This window comes from Siphateles boraxobius, unplaced genomic scaffold (assembly GCF_051911475.1).
Source record: "Siphateles boraxobius isolate OS27281-9 unplaced genomic scaffold, OSU_SipBor_1 130, whole genome shotgun sequence".
Classification (NCBI taxonomy): Eukaryota; Metazoa; Chordata; class Actinopteri; order Cypriniformes; family Leuciscidae; genus Siphateles; species Siphateles boraxobius.
The window spans coordinates 38,254,834-38,267,289 of NW_027508734.1; positions in this window are offsets into that span (position 1 = coordinate 38,254,834).

Consider the following 12,456-nt stretch of genomic DNA (forward strand, 5'->3'; position numbering starts at 1 on the left):
GGCCAGTCACAGAGCTCGCTCACCTGCAAACAAACGCCGTTTTTACGGCGACACGCAGAAAACACAAAAAGAGTCTTTTTCTGCCTGTGGCTAAGGGTTCACATGTCCACAAAGTGTGCATTCCCAGATACTGTCAAAACAGTGCCAAATTCATTCCCAGCTCAGGCTGCACGCCCCATGAATGTAGATCACGTGCCTACGGTCATGTACGCACCACTACACACAAGCACTGTTCACACAGTTATGAATTCATCCCCAGTAAAAGCGGGAAACATTATAAAAGTGACGCGTGTGCCCACCACTGTCTATGCACCCCCACTTATAAACACTGTCCCTGCAGTGTCAAACACAACCCCAGCTCAGGCTGCGAGTCTTACAGACATAGCGCGCCCTGTTGTAATCACACACGCGCCCATTCACTCGGCTGCTCAGCGCGCGCCCGCGCCTCTGAGAGCTACGAGCTCAGGCAATTCGCTGCCCGGGTCCCTACGTCACAGTGGCCCGCCCCTAGCCTGTATTCAGCCCATATCTGTACATGCAGCGGCATGGGAAAACATTCCAGATATGCCGAAATGGGTGTTGAATATAATAAAACACGGATACTCGCTCAAGTTCGCTCGCAGACCACCACGTTTTACGACTGTGGTCGAGACGAAAGTGAGAAAGGAGTGTTCGCATGTTCTACGTACCGAGGTGCGCAAATTAATAGAAAAGGGCGCTGTGGAAACTGTTTCCCCCTCTATGAGCGGGGCAGGTTTTTACAGCCGCTATTTTCTCGTCCCGAAAAAGGATGGCGGTCTCCGCCCCATCCTAGATCTCAGACACCTGAACAAAGCACTAATGATTCGCTCGTTCAGAATGTTAACAACCAAACATATCCTCGCGCAAGTACGCCCAGGAGATTGGTTTCTCTCAGTGGATCTGAAAGATGCTTACTTTCACATTCCAATAGCGCCTCATCACAGGCCTTTTCTGAGATTCGCGTTCGAGGGACGGTCTTACCAGTACACAGTACTTCCGTTCGGCCTGTCCCTGGCTCCCCGTACATTCACGAAATGTATGGATGCAGCACTTTCCCCCTTGAGACGAAGGGGAGTGCGAATACTGAATTATCTCGACGATTGGCTGGTCCTAGCACAATCAGAGAGTCAGTTAATAACACACAGATCTTGGATTATCAGCCATCTAGAATGCCTGGGTCTAAGAATCAATTTTGCAAAAAGTATACTATCTCCCAGCCAGAAGATTTCTTTCCTGGGAATAGTTCTAGACTCGATGCAAATGACAGCTCGTCTCTCATCAGAACGCGCGCTCACCATCCGGCGCCTTGCAACATCATTCAGGGCGGGCGCGCGCGCCCCCGTCAAGCGGTTTCAGAGGATGCTGGGTCTCATGGCCTCAGCATCGGCCGTACTCCAGCTAGGATTGTTGCATATGCGTCCTCTCCAACGCTGGCTCAAGAGCCGCGTCCCTGCTCACACCTTTTAATCAGACCGAACCACGGCTGTATAAAAGCCCTGACGCACTGGAAAGCCGCCGACTAGTACCAGTCAGGCGTGAGTCTGGGTGTGAACACAAGGAGAAAGATGATCACAACAGATGCCTCCAAAATAGGTTGGGGGGCCCTTTACGAGGGCAGGCCTGTCTCCGGCTTTTTGTCAAACCCGGAGAAGCGCCTACACATAAACTGTCTGGAGATGAAAGCGGTTGCTTTGGCTCTCAGAGACCTGCTTCCACATCTAAAAAACGAACACATCCTGGTCCGAACGGACAGCATGACGGTAGTGTCGTACATAAATCGCCAGGGTGGACTCAGGTCGAGCTCCATGCATTCAATGGCCAGGAGACTCATCTTATGGTCCCAGCACAACTTGCGCTCGCTGAGAGCAGCGCATGTGCCAGGCGCGCTGAACCAAGGGGCAGACATGCTATCCAGAGACAAGATTCTCCCAGGAGAATGGGCTCTCAACCCGCTGACAATTCAGTGGTTATGGAAAATCTTCGGCGAGGCGGAGGTCGACCTCTTCGCCTCCAAGGAGAATGCACACTGCCCTCTTTTCTTCACGAAAAGCACGGACACGCTCGCCCAGAGCTGGCCGAGCCGTCCCTTATATGCTTGTCCCCCGATCGCGATGCTGCCACAGGTCATCAGTCGGGTCAGAGAGGAGAAAAACGCAGTGCTCCTGATAGCCCCACTCTGGAAGAACCAAACATGGTTTCCAGAATTGATGCAAATGCAATCTGCACCACGGCCGATTCCACTGAGGCCAGACCTCCTCAGTCAGGCCAGCGGGATGATATTTCATCCCCGCCCCGATCTGTGGGCCCTTCATGCATGGCCCCTCAACGGGTTCCCAGGAACCTCACGAGTGGAGCGCTAAAAACCATCGCTGAGGCGCGGGCGCCCTCCACGAGACGCTTATATGCCCAGAAATGGAAAGTGTTCAGTGACTGGTGTAACGCCGAGGGCCTGAACCCTGAAACATGCGAGATTATGAACGTACTCGCTTTTCTACAAGGGCTTCTGGAGGCGGGCCGCTCCCCCTCCACGCTCAAAGTATATGTGGCGGCAATCACAGCGGCACACAACCCTGTGATGGAACGTCCATTGGGAAGAAACGACCTAATTATTCGTTTCCTAAGGGGCGCTAGGAGGATGAACCCTTCACGCCCCCCCTCAGTGCCGATCTGGGACCTAGCTACTGTCCTAGATGCTCTTAAAGGGCCCCCGTTCGAACCACTCCGAACCGTGCACCTTAAGCAGCTCTCGCTTAAAACTGCGCTCTTGCTGGCACTCGCCTCGGTCAAGAGAGTGGCCGATCTGCACGCGCTTTCGGCAAGCGCTGCCTGCTTGGAATTCGGACCTAACGACTGCAGGGTCGTCCTTAGGCCAAAACATGGGTATATTCCGAAAGTGCTTACCACTCCCTTCAGAGCACAGGTTATCTCCCTAACTGCGCTATCGTCTACGAACACGACGCTAACCTACTCTGCCCCGTTAGGGCTCTCAGAGTGTATTTGGAGCATTCTGCCCTATTCAGACAGACAGAACAACTGTTTGTATGCTTTGGCGGCCGTACGAAGGGTTCCGCCGTTTCAAAGCAGAGAATCTCTCACTGGATAGTTGAGGCTATAGCTCTGGCTTATGAAGCCAAGGGACTTCAATGCCCCTGGGGAGTCAAAGCACACTCCACCAGGTGTGTGGCTTCTTCCTGGGCGTGGTCGAGCGGGATACCGATCGAGGATATTTGTGCGGCGGCAGGCTGGGCCTCACCGTCCACATTTATCAGGTTTTACAACCTACAGGTCCCGACATTGCATTCCAATGTACTATCAGCATGATGCTAGTAGAACTATGAGTTCGTATCTAGATTATGTATGTGCTTGTGTTACACTGAGCGCATTCTGGCCGCTCTTTACTTTTTTCCCCACATATAAAGCTCGCCTCTGCCGGCTGGTTGGATGATAGCTTTGCTTTTTTAGCTCAGGCACCTGCCTCTGGCTATCATAAGGCGAAGTTCAGCACGCACTGCGTTTTGCATGGTGTTCCCATAGCGTAAGCTACTTACGCAATAGGAGAGACCTCTCGAAAGGGAACGACTCGGTTACTAACGTAACCTCGGTTCCCTGAGAGGAGGGAACGAGTATTGCGTAAGCTGCCGTGCTTGTGCTTGGTTAGTTCGCTTCAGTTGTTTTAACCTAAAGAACTCTCATGACGGGGCGCCCAATAAATAGCTCTTGGCCACGCCCATCTTGGCGGGCTCTGACGCGCGCGGGCGCGAGGCGCGCTCATTGGTCGCGCATTCAGAGTCGCCCCGTCATTGGTTCGAGCAAGTTGCCGCAGCACAGCCAATGACCGAGCTCTTTCGCTCATTGCTGTCTGTTGTGCAGCTGCAATGCGTTTTACATAAAGACTTCAATATTCTCGAGAAAAGGAGTTTTCCCATAGCGTAAGCTACTTACGCAATACTCGTTCCCTCCTCTCAGGGAACCTAGGTTACGTTAGTAACCGAGTCGTTTTCTTCATATAGTCAGATTTAGGTAGGGTTAAAGAAATCTGTCGACTATTCACTCCTCTTGTGTAATGTGAATGCATATCTGAACAATAAATTATATTATCATAAAGAAATTTAGGAATCCGAGTGTTAATATTTCTATGAAAATATACTAACATATTAACAGATAGTCTATGCTTGACCACCAGCCAAGCAAGACGTTCATGCATCTCTGCAACACCAGTTCTCGAAGAACAACTGAGAACCAGTCTTGCAGCCTTATTTTGCGCCACTTGTATTTTTTTTAAATGACTGCTTGATGCAGCAGACCATACAAGTAATCCAGAACAGTTATCCAAATGACACAAAACCAATGTACAAACAACACGACTAAACAACTGTAAGTTTAAAAACTGTGCACATTTATGCGCTACTGCAACAGCTCTACCCATTTTAGCAACAACTTTGTTCATGTGATCCGACCATGACAATGTGGAATCGAGCCAAAGTCCCAAAAGCTTCACCTTTTTTACTTGCTGTACATTTTGACCATTTACTTGTATATCTATTTTAGGATTATCAGATAATCTATATTTTATTACAAATGAACGCTGGACGAGTCATTTGGCCTTACGGTATAAGTGATTCTTTCAAGACTCCCTATAAATTAATTAATAATTCCTTTTGAGCTAAATTGACCTGTCTGACTCTGACCCTTACAATAATATTGGAAAATTTGCATGTCTCTTCAACCTTGTAACAGTGATCACCAGTGAAATCCAAGGATCAGTTTTTGCACTGATAAATTATTTAAATAACTATTGACTGTGAAAATTGTGCAATGATATTTACAGTTAAGACCACTATTAGCCATTTAGCTATTTTGCTCTCACCTTCAACCTATTTTTCTGTAACATGGTTAAATGGTGTTGCACAGAACAAGTTTTGAAAGGTAAATTTCATGGGTTAACAATTTCAGTATTTCAAGTATAAAATGTGATTCAGTGCAAGAAACACCGAGTGATACACCTTTGTAACAATGCATGATTGTTTTAGGAAGCTGTAGGCAGATATGATTGTTTAAAAATTGGCCATTGAAAAAGAAAAAGAAAACATTTGACAATAATCTGAATATCGAGGGATACAACTCCTGGATTGTCTCTAGTGTTTACCAACCTGATACTGCAGGCCTGAGGTGGGAAACTATAATTTCTTGTAAGTTTAGAAGTAACCATCTCAAATTAAAGTTTTTTTGGTAGGTTTTTGGAGTTGGTTAAACTTTACTTTAAAGGGGACATATCATGCTAAATCCACTTTTTTAGCCCGTAAATGCATTTTGATGTATATTTGGAGTGTTTATAAGTACAGAAAAGTTGAAATTAGTCTCTTCAGGTACTTTGTTGATATCTTTATATTCTGTTTTGGTCATATTTTTCAACCTGTTCCGATTTTTCTGTTATCTATGACGTTTTTTGAACTATTTCGTCACAGTATTTGCAGCGGAACTGCCAAATGACTCCCGGCCCAACTCTTCGAGCAATCCGCCATTTTTATTTCTCGCTGCGTTTTTGTAGTCCAATCTCAAGGATGCAGAAGTTACGAGAGGGTAAGTCAAAATGTTCAGTTGTTGGATGTAGTGACCCACACGCTTCATTACACCGTCTCCCAGCATCAGAACCTCTTCGAAGTGCCTGGTTGAGTTTTATTTTTCATGGAAATGTACCCACATCTGTGGGTAAAGTCATTTTTGTGTAAGCAAAGCACTTCAAAGATAACTACTTCAGCAACCTCCGCCAGTATAAAGAAGGATTTGCCGATAGACTTCGTCTGATTGAGGGGTCAATTCCTTTTATCTTTGGAGACGGCGAACAGAGCACTTCGGTAAGCTGTAAATAACGTTAATAAAAATAAAGTACTTTACTTTCTCAAAACACACGGTGGTCATGGTTTAGCAGTAGCTTTGTCTTTCTTTTTATTTTTGTTTTTAAGTACACGTCTGCAGTATTAACGTTGTTGAGTTTCATCATGACAATGTTCATTTAGCTTCTGTAGTTTCTAATGCTTTTCTAAACGTACCATATTATCAATATACATTTTTAGTGGTAAGATTAGGCCGTAGTCATTTGTCATGTTAGTGTGCTTGATTTAACAAGAGAAATAATCGACTTTCACTTTATTTAGAGGGCTAAACCAACCAGTCACAAACCAACATTTGCTGACAAAGGCTGTCAAACAGAACCCCAGATGTGCTCAGTTGGGACACCGCTTTCTATGAAAACTCTCCTACCTCATGTCAAAAGTACAGTTTAGCAAAATGGGGTAACTGCTAAGACGTTGTTCTGCAGGTTCGTCGTCTTCATTTTCAACTCGCTCCGGGTCCGGCTCTGGCTCGAACATGTAAAGCTTGATTGACAAGTCTTCAGTTGTTGACATTTTGTTAACGTGTGAATAAAAAGTTTCTGTACCGCTAGATAATCGTATATCTCTAATCAAACTACAAAAATGGCCGAACGGGGTAGAGTTGAACCGAGTGTCACCTCTGCGAGCTGGAGAGGGGGCGGGGTATGAAGTGTCTCATTTGCATTTAAAGAGACCGCACCAAAACGAGTTGCTCTCAGACGCACATCAGAAAAGGGGTAGAAAAGGGGCCTGTGGAGCTATAATAATGTGGAATTCAGACCCAAGCATTGCAGTTTCGCTTTATATAGACCACAAATGTATGATTTATATGTAAAAAGGAACGATTTAAAAACATGATATGTACCCTTTAAGGTGACATAAGCCCTATTCGCACGGGATAAGTATTACCTGGTGATCTTAATCCCGTGCGAATCGGCCATGTCTGTAATTTGTAAATTCCCCCGCAAATGACCTACCATTTTTCGCCGGACACCGAGGTCCTGTGATAATATCAGTCCCGTGCGAATCGGCATCTCTGTGATTTGGCGGGGTCTATTATAATTTTTTCAAGGTTTTTGTTTCCTGTGCACCTTTTTATTCATCTTTCGCGGAGAATGGAGGCTACGTGGGAGTGTTTTGATACTATTTTGGGTTTTACCATCAGGCCTCGTGAATGCGGATTGACGACAGAACCGGAAGAGAATACAATACTGAATAAAGTCATCGTTTTTGTTATTTTTGGAACAAAATGTATTTTCGATGCTTCAAAAAATTCTAACTAACCCCCTGAGGTCACGTGGACTACTTTGATGATGTCTTTATTGCCTTTCTGGACAAGGACAGTATACCGTACATAGATTTTCAATGGAGGGACAGAAACTCTCGGACTAAATCTAAAATATCTTAAACTGTGTTCCGAAGATGAACGGAGGTCTTACGGGCTTGGAATGACATGAGGGTGAGTCATTAATGACATCATTTTCATTTTTGGGTGAACTAACCCTTTAAATGTCTGGTAATTTTTCAAATTGGAAAAACTCCTAGCATATTACTGATGAGCAAGAGCAGGCATTCCTCTCATCACTGCGTATCCTCGTTCCAGACTATCAGCAATATGCATTTATCAAATATGGAGCTGCTGGTTAAGGTCATTTTGAATTATTTGAAGGCATTTCTTATTTTCCAGTCTGTTTAACTTTGGCATGCAGGCCCTGAGAAACAGCATACAGCACTATAAAGCATTGTAAGCTTCCATTAAATGTTTACTACATCTCACAAAATCATAATAAACTAGAAGGGATGCTGTATGTGGCACAGCACAACAGTTGACTATTATAATGACATAATATCAGATGAAGCTCGGCCAAAAGATATAGATTAAGAAATGACATTGTGATTTTCTGTCGCCATCCCTTCCATGAGCAGCTAACAGAATCAATCAAGCTTGGAGGAGTAGATGTATGGGGACTGAATTAATCTGGCATTGTGGTCTTGCAGATATTGCATAAAGCTGCTAGGAGAATGGCTCACTCCCCGATTGGTTTTATTTTTAATGCAGCCGCTCTGGTGGGATCAAGTGGAGTAATTTTGTAATGTTTGCACCAGGAGCTGCCCTCTCGTGAATAAAATAATGGCCCAATGGCGTCACTCTTCTTGAGACATTACCTATGAGTCACATGATGGACATGTCTCTGCGTATTTGGTGTCTTTTTTTGAAGCTAGGTCCCCAGGGTAAATTCTCTATACAGCTGTTGTACTCAATAATGTGTGATCATTTCTTTTCAAATTACTCCACTAATCAAACTTAGCTCTTAGATTACTTATCAGTTTAGCCATGGTGAAGCAGGAAAAGATCCTTGCAGCAGAAGACAGTAATTACAAGCAGATTGGCCACTGTTGAGAGCCAATGACACAAAGCGTCTGTGTGATGGACGAGGAAACCACTCATCAGGGTCTCACAGGCTCACCGCATGGGCTCACTGCTCCCAGTGCACTCTCTTTACATAATGCTAATAGTCAGGGACACCTTAAGTAAGTTTAAGTATGATGCTGTCATTGTGGTGATGATTATATTCATCGAGGTTCTAAAAAAAATGTAACTCTTTTAAAGGGGTGGTTGATTGCGATTTCACTTCATTTTAAATTTGAAGAGGAAGAGTTATAGTGGAGAGCAGTAGCCATGCAGTCAAAAGTGTGTTATTTTCACCCAGCTGTCAGGTCTTCTGTGTTCGGGCTTCCTACGGACGCTGTAGTTCGTCAAATATGGCTACAATTTATGTTTGATTATGTTCCTGAAAATTACAATCGTAATTTAGCTCTCTGTGCTGCGCATTTTACGGAAGACAGCTTCCAGAATATCCACACATTCAATGCCGGATTCAACTGTTCCTAAAGCATGAAGCAGTTCCAACTTTAAAACCAGAGGCAGCAGTTGTTGGGCCACAAGCTGTAAGTAAGACTTAATCATTTTAAATGTATTTGCATGTATAATTTCAGACGTAATGTTTTAGTTTTATCAAGTACGTAAATAAATGCCAGCGCTGGCTTTAGTACCCACTTAGTTATGCTATTTCGTGTGTCTATGAGAAACGCGTACAAACATTTTGGACCTGAATTTGTAATTATGTACTAATTTTGTAAATGTATTTTCCATGAATACTTTATGACGTAATTTTTCGATTTGATCAAGAACGTAAACCAATGCCAACGCTGTTTGTTTATAGTAGGCAGTTAGTTCGATGCTATTTTGTGTGTGTAAGACAAACGTGTACACCTAAAGAAAACGATATACTGCGTAAACTAAGTTTTGTGAATAGATAAACGGTTGTTCATTATATCGATAAAGCAATAACTTTAAAAAACGGTATTACTCTGTCATTTATTCAGTTATATTAAATGTTTAATCCGGAGAAAAAACGTATCTCAATAGCTATAAGCAGCAGTAGCATTTTCAAGTAACAGCATATCGAAATTCTTATATAATAATAGTAGAATAGAAAAGAATAGAATAATAATAATAATAATAAAATGTACCATTCAGAAACGTTTTGTAAGAGCCATGGGGAGGTTCTGCTTGACTCTCTTCATTGCCTCTTTCTGGGTCTGATTCTGGCTCAAACTGATACGGCAGTAGGCTATTGAGACTATTACATTTGACCGGAGCACATGCAGCTTTCGCCTGTAAAGGTAATGGGCGTGAAGTTTCCGGACTACGTGCACTACGCAGTTTAGCCAATTACAACACACCGACCCAACTAACCAATCTGAGCCCATTGCCTGTTTCTGAGGGAGTGGTTTCATGGAATCAGGAAGTCAACCGGTCGTTCAAATGACAGAGAAGAAAGCGGCTTACAATAAAGGTGAAATTTATGAAAAATAAGGCTTTTTTTAAAAAAAACACACTTAGACATGTTATTTTGCACCCCATAAACACAATCATGCAAAGATAAAAAGCAGTAAACCACCCCTTTAATCTTTGTTAACTTTAGTTAATAAAAATACAACTGTTCATAGTTAGTTTGTTAGCACAGGTACATTAAATAATATTGTTTATTTTAATAATGTATTAATAGCCCACATGTTGAAATTAACATTATTTAGGTTAATAAATTATTCAGGCGTAATTTTCATTCTAAGTATATGTTAACTAATGCAGTTAACATGTTAAAGTCGGCATGAAATGGAAATTGCGGTGGTATTGTCTTCCTTTTTGGGTGTGTAGACAGGTATAGGATAGTTAGACAGGTAAAAAGCCTTTATTGTAAAACAGGGCTACATCTTGAAAAACACCAACGCATATCAGCCCAAGCCCCTGACGAAGGCCTGTTTGGGCTGATAAGCATGGTGTTTGTTTAAAGATGTAGCCCTGTCTTAAAGACTTTTTACCTTTCTAACTATGTGAGTGCCTGGCTGTGGATTTTCTTGCTCTACAACAGGATCAACCTATAATTTTTGATACATATCATTTTGTAGGGCTTAGTGATGCTCACCTTCCATTGGATTTTGCACTGGCATGCCAGTTTGTGAATCTTTTTGATTGACTAATTAAACTCTTTTGTTCAACCTTTGCTTAAGGGGGGGTGATGGCACAATGGATAAGACACATGCCTTTGGTGTGAGAAGACCCGGGTTCGTATTCACTGTGAGACACCAATGTGTCCCTGAGCAAGACACTTAACCCCTAGTTGCTCCAGAGGCGTGCGACCTCTGACATATATAGCAGTTGTAAGTCGCTTTGGATAAAAGCGTCAGCTAAATGAATAAATGTAAATGCTTAAGAAATGTGGTTTGAATGAAGGTTGTTTTAATAATTATTGGCCCGTTTCTAAGCTATCATTCTTGTCAAAGCTGTTAGAGAAAGTTGTGCAGTCTCAATTGATCTTGTTTTTAAATTCAGCCAAATTATTGGAACCTTTCCAATCTGGTTTTACTGCTTATCATAGCATAGAGTCTGCTTTGCTAAAGGTATCCAGTGATATTTGAATTGCGGTTAATGCTGGTAAAAATGCTGGACAGTAGCTCTCCATGAGCTGGGTTTGAGATCCCTGCTCTAGATCATGATGTACTTCTTTGGTGTTTAGAACATTTGATTGGTATCAAGAGTACCGCCTTAAAATGTTTCAACTCTATCTTAGAGACAGGTCCTTTTCTGTAGCGCAGGGTAAGTTTTCCTCATTTTCTGCCCCTATTATTAGCGGTGTACCTCAGGGCTCCATTCTGGGCCCGCTTCTCTGTAGCATATATATATATGCGTTCGTTGGGGAATATTATTAGGGGGCACAATGTCTCTTTTCATTTATATGCTGATGATACCGAGTTGCAAATTTTATTGAAAGCTGGTGACTCCATTCAACCATTGTTGGACTGTCTTGGCAATGTTAAGAAATGTTTAACAAATAATGTTCACCAGGACAACGTTAATCAGGACAAAAAGGAAACAATTGTTTTTGGTCCCCCGAGATTGAGAGGTGGTCTCATAAATGAGCTTTTTCTATTTCTAAACTTAAAACATTTTTGTCTTTCCAAAATTTGGAGAAGGTAATTCATGCTTTTATAACATGCGTTTAGACTACTGTAATTCATTGTATTTGGATCTTCCTCATCTCTTGCTCGCCTCCAGATGATTCAAAATGCAGCTGCAAGGCTGTTGACTAGGCCAAAGAAATATGACCATGTCACCCCAATTTAAGCATCGCACCATTTGCTCCCGGTCCATTTTAGGATCCAGTTCAATATTCTGTTGTTTGTTTTTAAAGCTCTTAATGATCAAGCTCCTTTTTTTCTAGCAGATTTTTAAGATCTTCTGACAGGTTTCTATTGTATGTCCCTCGATCTCGTTTAAAAACTAAGGGTGATACAGCGTTTTCAGTCGCTGCCCCCTCGTTTATGGAATCAACTGCCGCAAATGTCTTCCACCTTCTATTATCATTTTTAAAAAGAGGTTGAAAGCGTATCTCTTCTCCCAGGCGTTTTAATTTAATTTTAGTTTTGTTTTATTGTCTATCCTTTATTTAGTTTTATTCTGTTTTCTATTGAATTTCCCTTACTCTATTCAGCACTTTGGTCAGATTCTCCACTCTAACAAATTGCTGTAAAATTTACAGCAACTTATTGGCAATTTTGGTTCCCAGTAAGCCAGTAAATGTACAAGAGTACTGTAAAACTACAATTATACTGTATAATTATACAGCACACATGTAAAAGCAGCAAAACAAGAGCAGCTGTGAATTTACAGTTCTTCAATGAAATCTTTACAGTATGTTACTGTTATTAATAATGTACTGAATTAAAACCTGAGATAACTTATTTCATTTGATGGAATTGATTGGTCAATTGCCATTAAATAGTTATACTGTGAGCTTATTTCATTTGAGTCCACTAAGAAAAAGACATAAATGAGTTAACTTGAAAAATCAATTTATATAAATCAATGTATCAATGCATCAGCAACTACATAGTCACTGCCTTTAAATAAAGCAAAATGCAGCATATCCAGTGGCGGAGCCAGAGGGGGGTCCGGGGTGGCACTGGACACCCCTGACATGCGATTGGCCACCCCGGG